Source organism: Xenopus laevis, chromosome 3S, assembly GCF_017654675.1.
Source record: "Xenopus laevis strain J_2021 chromosome 3S, Xenopus_laevis_v10.1, whole genome shotgun sequence".
NCBI lineage: Eukaryota > Metazoa > Chordata > Amphibia > Anura > Pipidae > Xenopus > Xenopus laevis.
In genome coordinates this window covers 67,305,279-67,325,438 of record NC_054376.1, presented here as the reverse complement: position 1 = coordinate 67,325,438, position 20,160 = coordinate 67,305,279, and the positions used below count along the sequence as shown (strand labels likewise).

At 36.7% G+C, this 20,160-nt stretch overlaps 1 protein-coding gene across 4 annotated transcripts in view; it reads left to right on the top strand.

Annotated features, from left to right (window-relative positions):
* The window catches only part of sfmbt2.S (Scm like with four mbt domains 2 S homeolog), a 121,419-nt gene that overhangs the window by 3,268 nt on the left and 97,991 nt on the right, over positions 1–20,160 (top strand). The window contains exon 1 of one of the 4 annotated variants that reach the window (XM_018255713.2): positions 18–838. The exons of 2 other annotated variants lie outside the window; for them this stretch is intronic. The gene's annotated coding sequence lies outside the window, so the exon portion shown is untranslated. Of the gene's footprint in view, positions 1–17; positions 839–20,160 lie in introns of those variants that run through there. One more of the 4 variants, XM_018255711.2, reaches the window with a different exon arrangement.

The following is a 20,160-nucleotide window of genomic DNA, read 5'->3' as shown; positions in this document are numbered from 1 at the left end:
TGGCAGGTGTAAAGTGTCCCTGTGATGAGGCGGGCTGGAGATCCGTGCCAGGGTCGCACTATTTGGCTAAATGATTAGGGTGCCTATTGTGATGTACAGTTGGAACTACTTAACGGGAAAGCGCATGATTGCAAGGGAACCCGCCCCCCCCACCATCAATATTTGTCATTTTAAGTTAGTACAGGGAACCCCATATGTTACTCTTGTATGGCTCCCCAGATAGAAAAAGCGAATTTCTAATGAAAGCCCTGATAATGATGAATGATGATGATGATGATGATGATGGACCTGACATCGCGTAAGCGCACACGGCTGATTATTATTGGGGGTGGGAATGTGCTCTGTGTTTGTGATTAGGAGCAGCGTGACCTCCTCTGCTGACGTATGTAGTGACGAGCATGGACTGTAGTGGAGGGCCCGGGAGGAGGGATACGTGTGCATTTGGCTGCGGCGGCTGCTGGAGACTGAACTTGCTGTACTGAGGGGCTGTCAGGAGATCTTTGTGGCTGTGAAGAAAGCTTCCTGCTGGTTTGATTGTACCGCTGAACCATTCTCTTGTGCTCCTCTGGATCTCTAGCAGAGGGACACCTGTAACCTGGATTATAGAAAATAACAGGGGCTTGGGCACTGCCAATGCCAAACCCTTAGTGGCTGGTGGAGATGGATACTTGCCATAAAAGGAATACATATTCTTCATGATCACACAATATATTATTTATTCTACATACCTTTACAATGAAAACATGGCAATTCGTTGGGGTTGGTAGTATTAACGTGCTGCCAATGTTCTACCTGAAGAGGAAAGTTGTGCCAGGGGCTGCTCACAGCACATGAACAGGTACAGAGCCCTCACTGCTGCTTACTGAATACCAATCACTCTGGCTTTCCATTAATCACAGGAGGCAATAATGGCTGTGTATATTTATATGTAAGCTGCATTTTCTGCTAAGTCCCTCATTTCCTTACTCAGTCCAAGAATCTACATTTTGTTGCTTCCCAGCTGCTGTTCAGCTGTGCCATGAGGCTGCAGATCTCTCTTTATTCACCATGTTGCAAGTTAGGTTGTTAATGTTCAACAGTAAGTGGCCTTGTAACTTTGCAAACGCTTTGTATCCTTTGCATAATTGTTATAAAACACATCTTATTATCCTATGGGTACAGTTCTCATGCTTCTTATGAATTGTAATTGTAGTTATTAACTATAATATTATAGTTCCTCTACATTACATATACTGATATATGACTGCTAAACCTTTAATTCCCAAATGCCATACTAAAGCTTTATAAGCATGTAAATAACAATTGCCATCACAATATAACTCTCTCTCTTATCGTTGCACCTCTCTGTAGCTTTACCCTCTGTATTATTTGCTGCAGATAATTCAGTAATGTGAATAAGAGAACAGTGTGTATAAGAAATAACAACAATGCTCTGGTTGTCTGGTAGAAATCCACAATAGTGTCAGCATCATGCAAACCAACCCGATTTGCCAGAGCAAAACAACAAAGACATACAAACTACGAAGTATCTTTACAACAAAAAAATCTGAGTTTGAGGGTAATGTGCCATGTAGTTTAGGCTGTGTTTCTGCTCAGCAGCTGACTGGTAATGCAATGCATGTTTGACTGGACTTGCAAGTTGCACTCAAACGGGTTGCTGCAGGTTCAATTGAAAGTACAGCTTATTTAAATGCAGTTTTTACTTGGCAGTATTTTTCTTCACATATACTATAATGTATGTCAGTACATTATTGTATGCACAGAGCACACAATATATTTATTTGCATTTGACAGGCAAAGGTAAAACATTCTTTACAGATAATGGTAACCACAGCCCTGTTATTTTTTTTACTGTATTGTATATACATAATTCTGCACTCTACACTAGTAAGCTAGACACAGTGCAGTGGTTCATCATTCTTTATAGCTGAGATGCTAGAAAGCAGAATATTTAGACTACAGTGATCTAAGATCCTATTTTAAATCCTACTGTTTATATCACTGCAGGATTTGGGTTCCTTAACAGTATTAATTAGCAGAGTGATTGCTTCAAGAAAGCTTAGCAAGCTTGATCAAGTTCATTGGCTTATGTCTAAGAACATTTCATATAATATCATTGTTGTCAATCAAATGTCAAACACTCAAGTTGTAACAAAAGTGGTTTAAAGGTGGTATGTTTATAGGCTAATTTTACCATAATAACATCACGCTCCCATTTAACTACTAGGAGACTGTGATAAACACAGCCTGTACTGCTGGGATACGAAAGACCAAGATTCTTAGTAACAAGCAACAATAATATCACAAATAAAAGGGCATTCTTGTCCTGAAGGACTGCAGGGTAGGTTATAGATCATATTATGATTCTCTGCTAAATGGAGAATAAGGCAAATGCATTGGCATTAAGCTTTATTCACTTTGTTTTTGTTTCATGGTTGTGTGACCCTGCTGTTCTTGGTTTAAACAAGGCTAACATTACACACTATTAACAGTTCTGATCAGTGATCTAGTCAGCAATACCAAACTCAATCACATTAATGAATCCTGCAATTACCCTAATCTAAGTTGCAGCTTTCAACTACTTGTGTCTGACTGATATTGGTTTGGTAGATGATATAGATAATTTATTTGGACCTGAATCACACACAAGGCAGACTGTGCACTTTGCTGTAGTCTACCAGTTGCCCATTTCTGCACCTTCATATACCATTTTACCTTAAAGGGGATGTTCACCTTCCAAACACATTTTACAGTTCAATTGTTTTCAGATTGTTCCCCAGAAATAAAGACTTTTATCAATTACTTTCCATTATTTATTTTTTACTGTTTTTCCAAAATCTAAGTTTAAAGTTGAATGTACTTGTCTCAGGCGTTTCAGTCTGGCAGCTCAGGAATTCAGGTGCAGACTCTAAACTGTTACAATTTTGCAACATTTAGTTGATACATTTCTCAGCAGCATCTCTGGAGTATTAGCAACTATTGTATCAATTCTACAACTGCCTGTAATGAAACCCAGAGATTCTGCTCAGCAGGGACAAAGATAAGAAATGTATCAACTAAATGTATCAATTTACAACAGTTAACCGGGTCGGTGACCCCCCCTTCCCAGAGCTGCTTTAGAAGGTGAAAAATTTCACTTTACACTTCAATAGTAGAAAAACTGTGACACATAGACAATAGAAAGTCATTGGAAAAAGTATTTTATTTCTGGTGATCTATCTGAAAACAACTAGTTGTTTGAAGGTGAACCACCCCTTTAAATGGCAGACCCTGGTGACTTCTGTGTGAGACCAACATCAGATCTCATAGTAGGTTCTAAAGCTGAGTTTCAGGATTCATTGCTTGTTCGAGAATTAATAATAATCACAATAAATTAAATAGCCCCCTGTAACTTTGCTGTCTATATCAACAGTCTGCAGTTCTTCTTCTGTGGCTGAGCTCCAAATTCACTCACCCTGACAGGGCATGTGAGCTCTGAAATTTGCCCACTCCCACCTATGAATGTAGCCTCAGGAGCAGCACTTGGTATCACTTATCCTTTCCCTGCAATGTTAAGTGCATTAGCCCTGGCCCCTTCCTTTCAAGCATTTATATGTGCATAGGTCTTGTTGGGAAGAATTTTTTTTTTTTTTAAATAAACATATGTCATGTCTAACCTTTGACATGGGTTATAGTTTAGTTAGAAGTAGGATTTTGAGGTTGGACATTCATTTAGTTGAAAAAAGACCCTTAGACTTTAATCTTAAGCGTATTTAAGTGGAAATACCAAAAAGCAGCTTTTAGTGAACACAGAATGAATTAAAGGTCAGTTGTGCATCTCACAGAACAAATTGTAAAACAATACTCTGCACAGACTTCATTCTTCAGTGTTTATGAAGCAAGTGACAAAAAGTTCATAGTTCAAAATAGTTCACACAATTCCAGATATCATTTTTTTAAATCAAGTGAAAGACAGCTTGAGAATAGATTGGGATGTGTGACAGATTCTCATCTTGTACTGTTTATAGTGTTAGTATTAAAATAATATATGACAGTTTTTTTTTGGCTTTTGTAATCTAGTAATCTAGTGATATCTTAAAAGAAATCTGTTTCTCCTAAAATAGGTATATTCCTTACGAGGCAAGTATTAAGTTAAATGCTGCCAATATCTCCCTTTTAAAAGCAATTGTCTGAAAGCAGCGTGCTCAGATTTACTACTTACAATAAACTCAAATCTAGAATAATTTCCAGCGAACATGTTGGTCCACTTTGTATAACACAAAAGGAATTTAAAACCCCAAACAAAGCTGTATCTGACAATAGAAATTGTCATTCTAAGTGAATTTACAATATACTTTTTAAAAAAAACATATTCAGTGGTTTTGTAATGATTTGTAAAAATATACGCAACTAAAAATTAGTTTGTCCAGCAACAAAGTGATAGTGAGAGCACTTACAGTTACACAGCAATGCTTCTGCGTTTTGCAACGTCCAGACCGCTATCCCAAATGGCAATCCAGGGCAAAATCAATGTAGAGGAACGGAGCACCACAGAGCCAGAATAATATGTTAAAAAAGTCAAAACTTATTATAAATCCATTGAAAATTACAGCAGCATCTCTCCTGTGGGGCTGCCCGCTTAACTCGTTTCTTGACTCACTGTCACTTCATCAGAAGCTTCAGATTTTTTAACCTGCCCGATCGAGATCTAAAGCCCGCCAAATGGCCCCACACACTGGCCAATAAACTGCCGACTCGGTCTGTCGGCAGCTTTTATTGGCCCGTGCGTGGGGGCCTTTACAAAGTAACAAAATGCAGAAAAGCTTTTGAGCTGAGCCCTAGAAATTATTTTAATAACATTTTCAGCTTCACGAAGAAGGTGAGTGTACAAGCCAAGATGACTGTAAGCATCCAACTGATAACAAGTCTTATGACCAAATGTCATATGAGTGAAGTAAATCAACCTACTGAAACATAGTCAATTTAAATGTGTGGAGATTTTTTAATGAGAGGGCTATGCAATGTTTATAAAGTCACTTCCTGGTATAAGCTTCTGCCATTATTGGTGAATAGACTGTATGAGCATCAGCGTTTTGCATGCAAAAAGTTTATTTGTATGACACAACTAGCCACAATGAATGACTTTAGTAATCAGTATAACTAGATCATTAAGATCATCCAGCAACTAGAAACTGTTATATCGGTAAATTAGCATGTAGATATTTAGCTACATAACCTCACCAACAGAATTTTGGAGAAGTGATGTGTTCCTTGCTGGATATCCAGTTGCTTTAGAAAAGGACCCCCCACCCGCCCATATGTTTATAACTGTGCATTGCTGTGTAAAGCACAGTATCCAAATTTTAGTAAACTAAACTAAAATCTAGTAAAAGTAGGTAGGATGTAAGTTTTACACAGTTTGCATAGTTTTACACAGTATGCCCGATTCTATGTAAGACTTACGCAATTTTGGTTCCATACAGTTTAATGGATTCCTCCAACTTCATTAAAATATAAAACTGTGCTAATTCCAATATAATTTTGTCTTGTACTCAGATTTATAAATAGGAGTCTTTACATAGCAATGAATATCAGTGGGCAAAGTCAGCAATATTTTATATACTACAGCTTTATAAATATCAGGTTTAATTCTGTGCTCAATTTTACACTCTTTTTGCAGTGAATTAAATCCATATCTTTATACATATGTCCACCTGTGGGGTTGGAGGCCAAATAATTTTGAGTGAGTGATGATTTGCCCATGCTGTCTTATTAACAAGACGCTTTTAAAGCGTTTAACTACCAGGGTGATTGCTGGGGTTATTTTTAGCAAAGGGCCCAGGAATGTGTGGCCTTTTTTTTCTACCAACAGACCCTATAAATATAAAATATGAATATCTTCTTTATTAGTGGGGCTGTATGATAATAAAAAGCATTTGGGGGGCGCAGCTCACATAGGCATGTCAAATTAAGGCCATCTTCTAAATGAGATTGCTGGAAGTTTTATATTTTTTATTATCATACTGTTTCTTCATTCTCTTAAATGTGGAGTTTTATTACATCTACATTTCCCTCTCACACTGACTTTCTACATTTAATTGGTTGCTTTGCCGTGATGTTAGTCTACATTACTGATGAGCAAATATTTTTGCAAGGCATGGATTTGCTGGGAAATTCTGCACTTCACCATCGGCAATTTTTTTTGTGAAAGTATGGCAAAAATCCGCCGCTTAAAATTTAGCAGAGATAAAAAAGTCATCAAGTCAAAAAAGTTGCATACGAAAAAACACCCACTGACTTTAATGCATTTGGACAAAAAGGTCGCCAAGGCAAAAAAGTTAACTTTTTAGTTTCTCACTGAAACTTCTGCACTTCCTAATAGTCAAAGTTACAGTCTGTATAAAATCTCAACTATCTTTGTGACACAGTTGTCAAGTGGTCTTTGGACTGTTATTTCTAATGATGCCTTTAGTAAACTCATATTGTCTTGTACTGTATATACTAGGCTAAAAACTGGAAGGAACGTGGGAATAAGGCATAGTTTATATTGAAGTATATGATACAATTACTATGAGTATATGAAATGTGGTGCTCAAGTCCTGCAAAATATATTTACCTTACAGGGGTTGTTCACTTTCAAACACTTTTTTTTAGTTCAGTAGGTTTCAGATAGTTCACCAGAAATAAATACTTTTTCCAATCATTTTCTATCTGTGAGCGTTTTTCTAATATTGAAGTGTAAAGCTTTATTTTTCAACTTCTATAGCAGCTCTGGGAGGGGGGGTCACTGACCTTTAACTTTTCTAAATTGATACATTTAGCTGATACACTTGGTATCTTTGGCCCTGTTGAGCAAAATCCCTGACTTTCATTAAAGGCAGCTGTTAGACTTGATACAATAGTTGCTAATATTTCACAGATACTGCTAAAAATGTATCAACTAATTAAAACATTTAGCAAATTGTAACGGCTCAGATTGCTCCTGCATCACTGAGCTGCCAGGCTGAAACACGAAACGGAGACACGAAAATTAAACTTTAATTTTGGGAAAACTGTAAAAAAAAGAAAGATGGAAAGCAGTTGAAAAAAGTCTTTGTTTATGGTGAACTATCTGAAAACAACTCAAATAAAAAAAAGTGTGTGTGGAAGGTGAACAATCCCTTTAAAAAAAAAAGGGAACATATCAAAAATGGCTTCTACAACAAAGGAGAATACCTTTAAAATAATTTAATGGATTATCTACATCATGATGTTAGATTTGTTTTTCTTCAGCTGTTACTGAAAGTTACAGTTCATCACTGCATTGGCTCTTGGGGATAGGGGACTTATAATACCAGCTGTAGAGCAACAGGCTGAAAATCCCTAAAACTAAATGTGAACCCTTCCAATTACTTGCTGTGCAGTCATCGTTACCATTTCACACTGTATTTATTGGTCTCTTCTTTTTTTTTTTTGTTGTCATTTTTGTTTTCCCTAGGCTGTATGACATTATTTTATGAACTAGTATTTCCATGCTTGTTCTTGTTACCAGTCTTACAGGAAAACACAGGGGTATATTTATCAAAGGCAGTGCTTCCTCCTTGTGCATATTTACTGAAAGGAAAAAAATTACTTTTTTTTGCCATTGTTCTGTAAACACAGTTCATTTTTGCAGTTTCCTGAAGATATGCACAGAATAGGGCTGACTATAGAAAACATACGTTTGTTAAGCAAAGAATTTTTAGTTTGGAAAAAAAAAATGTCTTCAACAGTATTTACTTCCTTTTCTTAAGAGGAAGAACTATCTCCTTTAATTGCAATTAAATGTATATGCCGTGCTCATTAAACATGTTTTCATTTATATGAATGATTGCTTGATTTACCAAATAATGCAATCTCTTCATAATGTGGCTTACCATTGTTTTAATTAGAAAAGCATTTATGTTTAAATCAGTCTAAAGCCTCGTTGTTTTATGTAGAAACCTGACCCTTCATAGCTTGAAAGTTCTTTAATCAACCTGTACATTCGCATTTAAAGATTTGTTACATGGCACAGGGCTGCTGAACCATCAGGTAAAATAACCCTATGCAAATAAAGGTCCTCCCCTCTCTAAGTGGGTGCAGTTCATCTGTTCTTGTACCTAAACTTTCACTCATGCCCATGCTTTTACTTTGAAATACTGTTATTTCAATGGCCTAGGCAGACACATCTGTAGGACCAATTCCACCCTCCCACACCCTGGCTCTTCTTCAGCTGAAAGCCTTGTGTACAGTTATAGAGGAATTGGCAACCTCCCTTTACATAAGTCAAAAGGAGAATCACTGGCACTCAAGGAAGGTACAAGCAGGGACAAGCCCTTGCTAAGTTATTGCGGCAGTGCAACGTTTTGGGGGTAAGCCCCCCTTTGTCAAGCATATAGATCAGTGAGTGTGTTGGCTTATAACACCACCCCAGTAATTAGCATAATTAACGTAATTAGTAATATAAAGACAGAATTAACCATTTGCAAACCAGGGACCAAAGATTGAATATAGCGCTTGTTGTAAATGTCTACAGTACAAAAATACATGCAAAACACAATATAATAAACACGATTGTAATGAAACAAATTGTGCATTCATAGTCCATTCGGACTAGGTAGACACATCCCCACCTGTACAGGTTCAAATCCATTTCTGGCTTTGTATTAGAACATAGTACTAAGCTATAACTCAGAACATAGCCACAATTAGATTCACATGCATGGATTATTATTTTTTTTAAATGCTGGTTGGGCATACAATAAAGATACTTTATCAAATCATAATAAATCATAATACAAGCAAACCGAAGTTTATGGGGCAGATTTATCAAGGGTCGAAGTGCATTCGAGGGAATTTTTTTCGAAGTAAAAAAATTTGAAATTCAAAGTCATTTTTTGGATACTTCGACCATCGAATAGGATACTACGACTTCGAATTTACTTTGACTTTGATTCAAGGTAAAATAGTTAGAATATTTGATAATCTAAGTACTGTCTCTTTAAAAAAAACTTTGCCAAATTAAACCTGCCAAAGTGCCATGTTAGCCTATGGGAACCTTCTAATGCATTTTTCAAAGTTTTTTGTAGTCAAAGTAAAATCATTTGATCGATCATTGAAATCGTTCGATTCAAACAATTTTAATTGTTTGATCGAACAATTGTACTTCACCTGCAAAACGGTCAAATTCGATAAAAAAAACTTCGACTTCGATATTCGAAAATAAGTAATTTAGTCTTTATATCCAGTTGTGTAAAGTGTGGCCCACAAGCCCAGTTGCACAGGTTGGTTGGTTGAAGCCCCATTTACCATTTCTGTTCCTGTATCCCACCTCCTACACCAAGCTATATCTGGGAGAGGCAATGTTTGCTTATAAATGACCACTGCATCAGCAGGCAGGTTATTACCATTTTGACAAATGGAGGAGTAGTTGTAAGCATTTTGCTGCCTACCTGCTAAGCTGGAAATCATGAAGGTGGCAAAATGTTAGTAGTTGCCTGTGTGCCATTGCACTTATAGGCAATACTGACAGGACTAAGATCTCTGCACTAGTAAACAAGAAAAATAACGATAAATAATGATTGTTATTAATCAGTTTTTAGTGATGGGTGAATTTATTCGGCAGACGCAAATTCGCTGCGAATTCCCGTGATTGGCCCCTGGCGAATAAATTTGCGAAACCGGCGCAAAAATTTGTCAGTGAAAATTCGCTGGCGTAAAAAACGGACGCCGGCGCCGTTTTGCAAATTTTGGCCATTTAGAGAATTTTGCGGGAAATTCGCAAATTTTTCAGCAAAGGGAAACACTCCAAATTTGCCCATCACTATCAGTTTTCCCTTAATGGATATTAATATTAAAGATATCTAGCCCAACAGAATATTTTCTTACAGCTAAATGATGTCTGAAAATTTTAATAGATCATCAAGTAAACTTTTTTTTGTTTGTATCTGTTCATCTAGTACCAACAAATAAACTTTTTCTTGGCTACAAATGTAATGTTTGAGAGCCCTTTCTCTAATTCCTAGAGAACCAAGAATGGCATTTAACCCCATTTCTGTACCTGTTGTTTATTAAACACTCCCTATAATATAATAGTGCAATGAGCCAACAGCATATATTTTATCAAACAATTATATGTATAACTTGTTCAACTTTAACAAACATTAACTATTCTAAAAGGAAAATAAAACAAAATGTACAGTTACTAGCTAGTTTTTTGCTACTACGAGATACAGTTGCAAAGACTTTCTGATTCACACCCCATTTGATTATTTAATAGTATATCTATTAAGTCTATTGGGAATAGGATATCTGCTTTCCATCTATCCAAAAGCCCTGTATATGGGAAAGGTCACTACTATATGGAAGAAACCAGCTGGAATAATTTTCATCTAGGGCATGTCTGTTTATCGGTTTATTTTTCATAGACTGGCGAGTAATGTATGTAAGACAGATGTATTTGGTTTATATCAGTTTGTTGCTACATCATGATGTAGGAAAGGCCAAATGTAGATTACTATACACAGCACATCGGGACTGTGTATCCTGCAATTCTCCAGCTGTTCTATCAAAATAGATAGGACCTATTTGTCCAAGAAAACTAGTAGTTGTACATGGAAACTGTCAGGGCATCTCTAATCTGTACAGATCTGTTCTGAGATTGATATTGGAGTGTTTCAGCTTTATAGATGTCAGAAATGTGGACTTGATTAATTAAAGGGATACTGTCATGGGAAAAAACATTTTTTTCAAAATGAATCAGTTAATAGTGCTGCTCCAGCAGAATTCTGCACTGAAATCCATTTCTCAAAAGAGCAAAAAGATTTTTTTATATTCAATTGTGACTTGTGCTCTGATAAACTTCAATCACTCTTTACTGCTGTACTGCAAGTTGGAGTGATATCCCCCCCTCCCTTTTTCCCCCAGCAGCCAAACAAAAGAACAATGGGAAGGTAACCAGATAGCAGCTCCCTAACACAAGATAACAGCTGCCTGGTAGATCTAAGAAAAACATTCAATAGTAAAAACCCATGTCCCACTGAGACACATTCAGTTACATTGAGAAGGAAAAACAGCAGCCTGCCAGAAAGCATTTCTCTCCTAAAGTGCAGGCACAAGTCACATGACCAGGGGCAGCTGGGAAATTTACAAAATGTCTAGCCCCATGTCCGATTTCAAAATTGAATATAAAAAAATCTGTTTGCTCTTTTGAGAAATGGATTCAGTGCAGAATTCTGCTGGAGCAGCACTCATTTTCAAAAAATGTTTTTTCCCATGACAGTATCCCTTTAAGGTAGTACAAAAATGGTCCTTTCTGATTGTATTTGTTTAGGCAGGCTTCAGAGAGGTTACTGAATTGGAAAGAGTGATTCACTGTGGTGTATTTTAAGACTACATTGCTTAACATAAATGTTGAGCTTTTATTTACTACGCCCATTAAAGATAAAAAAAAGAAAACAGATATATGTATATATATATATATATATATATATATATATATATATATATATATATATATATATATATATATATATATATATATAGCCTCCGTGTAAGTCCGCACACGTCACTTCATAAATTACTTCGGGTGCAGTGTGTAGATTGTAGTAGACAGCATTCCAAGGTTACACGCACACCGTATTGAAAGTCAATAATTTATTTATTAGCACATTAATGCATCCGCATCGACGTTTCGGTTCATGGTCTTGAACCTTTCTCAAGATGCTTTACCATATAAAATTTAGCAATAAAGTTACAAAATTTAAACCAAACATAATCCCGCCCATCTAGTGACACCACGGCAAATGATTGGTGGAATCCAACGTCTCAATTATTACAAAAAAATAATATATCAATGAAAATACAAACATATTCATACTTAAAGAGAAGGAAAAGAAAAAGAAAAAATTGTCGGGTGGCTTGAGAGGAATCAGATCTTATAATTTTGCAGAAATTAACGCTGGTCTAGAAAACAATTAAGTGAGCAATACTCATTGAGTCCATTAGGTGAAATAGTACCAAGTGTTTTAATCCAAAAGGATTCACGTTGCAGTAATAGCCGTGATCGGTTTCCACCCCGACGGGGTGCCGGGACATGGTCAATTGCTAAATATTTAAAAGTGGGTAACCCATGTCCCATCTCTAAAAAATGTTTAGCCACTGGTTTAGTGGTCTTATTATCTCTAAAAGCAGTGTTAATTGCCGATCTGTGGCCATCGATGCGTAATCTGAGCATGAGGTCTGTCTTGCCGACATAGGACAATCCACAAGGACAAGTGATCAAGTAAATGACATGTGTGGTTGTGCACGTAATATGGTGTCTAATCAAAAATCGATGTCCTGTTCGAGGATGTACAAAACTTGTCCCGGGTATCATATATCGGCAAGACAGACAAGAGGGGCATCTGAAACAACCACACTTATTAGAAGATAGCCATGATGGTTCAGGTTTTGGTGGTAAGTAACTTTTAACGGGATCTCCCACTACTAATAAATCCCTCAAATTTTGGCCTCTACGAAATCCAAACATAGGGGGATTGGGACTAATCTTATCTAGTTGTGGATCAGCTTTGATAATCTTCCAATTTGATCGAACCGCTTGATGAATGGAAGGGGATAAGTTATTAAACTGTGTGGAAAGTATTAAAGGGCAAGAATTACTATTATAGTTTGATGACGGCAAAATTCTATTTCTTGTTGTGTTAAGTGCCTTATCCAAATCTTTCTTACGGTAACCACGTTCCAAAAAACGTGTAGTCATTTGTGCAAGTTGCACTTCACAATTGGACAAATTAGAGTTATTTCTCAACACCCTGCAATACTGTGATATTGGTAATGAGCGTTTCAGGGCAGGAGCATGGCAACTTGAAGCATGTAAAAGGGTGTTTCGGTCTGTTTTCTTACGGAACAAAGTGTATTCCAATTTTGACCCCAAAAGTTTCAAATTAAGATCTAAAAATTCCAATTCTGTGCCGCATTTAGATGTAAACTTAATTGAGCCTGAGCTCCGATTCAGTTCTGTTATCATGCCTTCAAAGCTCTCCACAGTACCCTTCCAAATTAATACAATATCATCGATAAATCGTTTATACATCACAATATGGAGATGAAATTTAGACAAAATATGGGCTTGCTCAAATTGATGCATGTATAAATTTGCATAAGAGGGTGCCATTGGCGCCCCCATAGCTGTCCCAGAAGTTTGTTGGAAAAATTTTTCTTCGAAACGGAAGTAATTAAAGTTGAGGCACATGGTTAATAATTCTATTAAAAAACCAATGGGGGGTCCCTTATAATCAGAAAATTCTAAAAGGGATTTCTCTACAGCCATCAAACCATCACAGTGTGGAATACTGGTATATAAGCTGACTACATCAATGGTAGCCAGCAATAAAGTGTCATCCTCTGGAAGAACAAGATTCTTAATACAATCTAAGAAATGGGGAGTGTCTCTTAAATATGATTGTGTAGTTTGAACCACGGGTTGTAACACTTGGTCAATGTATATACCCAATGGATGTAATAGGCCATCCCTAGCAGACACAATAGGCCTGCCAGGTGGTTCAATAAGGCTTTTATGAATTTTAGGAAGGGCATATAAAATCGGGCATATAGGAAAGTCCTGTCTTAGATATTCATATAATGTCTGGTTGATCCAACCATTATTTAAAGCTGATTGCAATAAAGTATCAATATGCATTTTGAATATCTTGACAGGATCTCCCTTAAGCCGTTTATAAACCCTTTCATCCGACAATTGAGTAAAAATTTCCGCTCTGTAATCACTATAGTTAAGGATCACTATCCCCCCACCCTTATCTGCGGGGCGAATAACAATAGAAGTATCTTGACGTAGAGAATCAATGGCTAAAGTTTCTGCCCTTGTCAGATTATTGTGAATTCTTTGTTGCTTAGTACATAGTTGGTCAACTTCATGATCCATTGCCTGCTTGAAGAGTTTAATTGCCACGTTCTGTGTGGGTGGACAAAATGTGCTCTTAAGTCTCAAATTGTTCGCTACTTCAGAGTTTTCGGGCACACAATCATCTGCATCTAATTTTTTAGAAACAGATACGCTGCAAACGCGTCCACCAATTCCCCCTTCATCAAATCGAGGAAAAGGTACCCCACAAGGAGGGGTAAGAAGAGGACGATCGCACCAATAATTACCACGTCAGTGTTCAATCTCTCGGCACATACACTGACAGATGCTGAGTTATCCCTATTACAAAAAGGCTTAAGTTTTGTGCCCTCCACCAAATTTGACAGATTTAAATGGGACATTGATTTTTTTAGGTTCATTAGGACCTTGAATTTGAAAGACCATTTTGGTGGGGAGAATCGGGAAAACTCTGAAGTAGCGAACAATTTGAGACTTAAGAGCACATTTTGTCCACCCACACAGAACGTGGCAATTAAACTCTTAAGTCTCAAATTGTTCGCTACTTCAGAGTTTTCCCGATTCTCCCCACCAAAATGGTCTTTCAAATTCAAGGTCCTAATGAACCTAAAAAAATCAATGTCCCATTTAAATCTGTCAAATTTGGTGGAGGGCACAAAACTTAAGCCTTTTTGTAATAGGGATAACTCAGCATCTGTCAGTGTATGTGCCGAGAGATTGAACACTGACGTGGTAATTATTGGCGCGATCGTCCTCTTCTTACCCCTCCTTGTGGGGTACCTTTTCCTCGATTTGATGAAGGGGGAATTGGTGGACGCGTTTGCAGCGTATCTGTTTCTAAAAAATTAGATGCAGATGATTGTGTGCCCGAAAACTCTGAAGTAGCGAACAATTTGAGACTTAAGAGCACATTTTGTCCACCCACACAGAACGTGGCAATTAAACTCTTCAAGCAGGCAATGGATCATGAAGTTGACCAACTATGTACTAAGCAACAAAGAATTCACAATAATCTGACAAGGGCAGAAACTTTAGCCATTGATTCTCTACGTCAAGATACTTCTATTGTTATTCGCCCCGCAGATAAGGGTGGGGGGATAGTGATCCTTAACTATAGTGATTACAGAGCGGAAATTTTTACTCAATTGTCGGATGAAAGGGTTTATAAACGGCTTAAGGGAGATCCTGTCAAGATATTCAAAATGCATATTGATACTTTATTGCAATCAGCTTTAAATAATGGTTGGATCAACCAGACATTATATGAATATCTAAGACAGGACTTTCCTATATGCCCGATTTTATATGCCCTTCCTAAAATTCATAAAAGCCTTATTGCACCACCTGGCAGGCCTATTGTGTCTGCTAGGGATGGCCTATTACATCCATTGGGTATATACATTGACCAAGTGTTACAACCCGTGGTTCAAACTACACAATCATATTTAAGAGACACTCCCCATTTCTTAGATTGTATTAAGAATCTTGTTCTTCCAGAGGATGACACTTTATTGCTGGCTACCATTGATGTAGTCAGCTTATATACCAGTATTCCACACTGTGATGGTTTGATGGCTGTAGAGAAATCCCTTTTAGAATTTTCTGATTATAAGGGACCCCCCATTGGTTTTTTAATAGAATTATTAACCATGTGCCTCAACTTTAATTACTTCCGTTTCGAAGATAAATTTTTCCAACAAACTTCTGGGACAGCTATGGGGGCGCCAATGGCACCCTCTTATGCAAATTTATACATGCATCAATTTGAGCAAGCCCATATTTTGTCTAAATTTCATCTCCATATTGTGATGTATAAACGATTTATCGATGATATTGTATTAATTTGGAAGGGTACTGTGGAGAGCTTTGAAGGCATGATAACAGAACTGAATCGGAGCTCAGGCTCAATTAAGTTTACATCTAAATGCGGCACAGAATTGGAATTTTTAGATCTTAATTTGAAACTTTTGGGGTCAAAATTGGAATACACTTTGTTCCGTAAGAAAACAGACCGAAACACCCTTTTACATGCTTCAAGTTGCCATGCTCCTGCCCTGAAACGCTCATTACCAATATCACAGTATTGCAGGGTGTTGAGAAATAACTCTAATTCGTCCAATTGTGAAGTGCAACTTGCACAAATGACTACACGTTTTTTGGAACGTGGTTACCGTAAGAAAGATTTGGATAAGGCACTTAACACAACAAGAAATAGAATTTTGCCGTCATCAAACTATAATAGTAATTCTTGCCCTTTAATACTTTCCACACAGTTTAATAACTTATCCCCTTCCATTCATCAAGCGGTTCGATCAAATTGGAAGATTATCAAAGCTGATCCACAACTAGATAAGATTAGTCCCAATCCCCCTATGTTTGGATTTCGTAGAGGCCAAAATTTGAGGGATTTATTAGTAGTGGGAGATCCCGTTAAAAGTTACTTACCACCAAAACCTGAACCATCATGGCTATCTTCTAATAAGTGTGGTTGTTTCAGATGCCCCTCTTGTCTGTCTTGCCGATATATGATACCCGGGACAAGTTTTGTACATCCTCGAACAGGACATCGATTTTTGATTAGACACCATATTACGTGCACAACCACACATGTCATTTACTTGATCACTTGTCCTTGTGGATTGTCCTATGTCGGCAAGACAGACCTCATGCTCAGATTACGCATCGATGGCCACAGATCGGCAATTAACACTGCTTTTAGAGATAATAAGACCACTAAACCAGTGGCTAAACATTTTTTAGAGATGGGACATGGGTTACCCACTTTTAAATATTTAGCAATTGACCATGTCCCGGCACCCCGTCGGGGTGGAAACCGATCACGGCTATTACTGCAACGTGAATCCTTTTGGATTAAAACACTTGGTACTATTTCACCTAATGGACTCAATGAGTATTGCTCACTTAATTGTTTTCTAGACCAGCGTTAATTTCTGCAAAATTATAAGATCTGATTCCTCTCAAGCCACCCGACAATTTTTTCTTTTTCTTTTCCTTCTCTTTAAGTATGAATATGTTTGTATTTTCATTGATATATTATTTTTTTGTAATAATTGAGACGTTGGATTCCACCAATCATTTGCCGTGGTGTCACTAGATGGGCGGGATTATGTTTGGTTTAAATTTTGTAACTTTATTGCTAAATTTTATATGGTAAAGCATCTTGAGAAAGGTTCAAGACCATGAACTGAAACGTCGATGCGGATGCATTAATGTGCTAATAAATAAATTATTGACTTTCAATACGGTGTGCGTGTAACCTTGGAATGCTATATATATATATATATATATATATATATATATATATATATATATATATGCGTGTTAAATTGACTAGCAAGGAATGTGTTAAACATTGTCTTTTATTAAAAAAACAATTAGGTCATATATGGTGATCTGTAAACCACTTTGAACAAACTCTTTTGTAATTAACTTCTACAAAAGTCTGAAGCAACAATATAAAAATATTACACTGTGGGGCTGTTTTGTAATGTTGCATTATCTTATTGTATCCTGCCTTTGGCTTCATGTCTCTAGTGTCTTCATTATTCAACTTGTGCAATCGCCTCCCGTTTTACAGAAACCAAACCGGCTTCTTCTTTTCTCACATCTGACAAGTGATTCTTTGTTATATTTGTCACCATGAAATAATTTTACAGAGTGTATTGTGACAAATGGAGACATTATAAGAATGATTGCAAGATGACAGAATTTCCTTAGATGATAAGACAGATATGAAACACTAAACCAGCCCTTCCTTATGTCTTTACATTCCATAAAACCTCGCTTCTGTTTATATTTCCTTTTTTTTTTTTTTTGGATTTTTTTACCTTTATTTTTTCCTTTTTTTGGCTCACAATATTTAAAACAGCTCGGAAACCTTCCTGGGTGACCAAATAAGGAGCATTGTGGTAGGCAATTTTCTTGCATATTGCCTGACTGTCACTTCTTGTTAATGATCATCAGCAGACCATAAAAAAACCTTTCTGATGGGTACTGATACAACAAGATAACACTGAAGTTTTAGTTCAAGCAATCTTTCACAGTTCTGTTGCAAACCCCTCATTTGGTTAGTGGACTAAGAGGAGATAATCATCTTGGGCATCCACTTATGTGGCTAAATTACACAAAAATCATAAATGATTTGATAGCAGACTAATCATCCAACCTAAACGTACGTATAGTTATTTGAAGCAGAAATTCTACATAAGAACCACTCCCACCTTGATCTGCAGTGAGGATGCATAAAAATATCCTTTTAGTCCATTCTTTCTATGATAATGGCACTGCACATGTTTGGTGGGCTCTGGGCAGCAGCTAAGAAGCTGAGATTAGGCATTGTCACATCATTTTCACATCATGTAGAAAATGAGATTTCTCTGTCATGGAAGGTTATGCTGCAGGTCTGATTATGACCTGCCTTGTAATGTGAATTTGAAATAATTACTTATTATCTTTGTATCTTTAATATTGTACAGTATATTGAAAGTTTCTGCCTAAGCTCAAGTAACTGAGAGCAAGTGCTATGAATTAACATAAAAGAAGAAGCTACTGAGATCTCCAGAGGCGCTTCACTGCTAAAGGGTTGTGGTGGCCTTGGGCTGGAAACAGAAACCCAAAACATAATGTGCAGATTTCCAACAGGTTTGTTTTTTAAGCTTTATTTCACCTTTAAAGGCTCATTTTGTGTTGTCATAGGGAATCTTCCATTAATACTGTCTGAGATTCAAAAGTATCTTGCTGATACAAAAATACAGTGAAAATAAAGTCTGTGTTTGAATAAGGTGCTGTATATGACACTTTTAACCTTACCACACTTAGGGATGATGTCTCACAAAGCTTTCAGATGTATTTCTTGTCAGCTGATGTGTCCAGTGCTTCTCAACCACACCCGCATGTGGTTTGGGGATTGACAGGAGATACGATAGTTTTTAAAATTTACTGTGCACCAATCCCCAGTACTCCAGACCTGATGCTGAAAATTTGCACATGTGCACAAAGGAAGGTGATAGGCCCGGGGAGATGAGTGAAACCGGGCCTAGGGGCGCCTGCTATGTACATCCGGCCCTGGATGTGTCAACACTTGCCTTATTCTTCTTTTTCTAATATTAGAGTTTCTTCATTAAAAAAATTCCTGATAAAAATATAGCAGTTCATATGCATCACTGACATATATAAAAAGCACAATCATGTTAATTTGGAATGTGTATGCTCCTATTTGTGATTTTTTTTTGTGGTATTTTTGCTTTGCAACATGTGGAACCTTTTAGACCAATGATGTCATTTGCAGCAAAGGTGTGTTATTTTCCAACATTCTAGTTCCTTATTTTACGGTTGGGGGGTTTCAAGGTATAGAGAATTATTTTGTGAAGTATAAACAGAGTATTAAAAAAATAATATCTGTACAACATACATTTCAAATTTTACAAGTACAGTAGAACCCCCATTTACGTTTTTCAAGTCATTCTGCTTCTTTTTAAAGGTTATGTTCTGAATACAATGCATGAATCTGTTATGCAGGGGAAATTTCAGGGTACAGGCAGGGTATTAACTTATAATATTAGAAACACATGCATTCCTACAAACATTTTTCACAAATATTTCACAAAGGTTGTTGAATGTATCATGTCTTTGTAGAATAAAGTTTAGTGATTCTACAGATAATATATTATGAGCAATGACATAAAAAAACTACATACAATACTTTTTTGATTTAAATTATGAAGACTATTCAGGCTACTAAGGAATGGTTCTGTAATACTTAAGGTGTATATAAACAAAGTACCAGATTGAAAAGGTGGGCAGCATACATGCATTTATTTACTGTCTGCATTACCTTCTTAGATAAATGGAAAAGTAAGAAGACACATGAATATATATTTACAAGATTAATGGAAATCATAGGGATTACGCATCAAGTGACAATAGACTTACATGAATCACCTAATAAATCACTAAAGCAGCTGGTAGCAGAATATAATATGTAGAATGAAATCTGCTGAATTAGAAACACCTAGTTTATTTATAGAAAGGAGCAGGTTTCTGAATTGTTTTTTTATACTGAGCTAAAACCAAATGAAGAACATTACAAGGTTTCAATATGAATTCACTGTAGCATCAAGCATGACTGCCTAAAAGGTCCATTAACCACAAGGCAAGCAGGAAAGCAGCTTAAGCATTTCAGGGACTTTTTTCAGTAAACACACAAATATAGATCTCAGCATCAGTATATAACTATTAGATCTGCTATTAAATGCTCAACC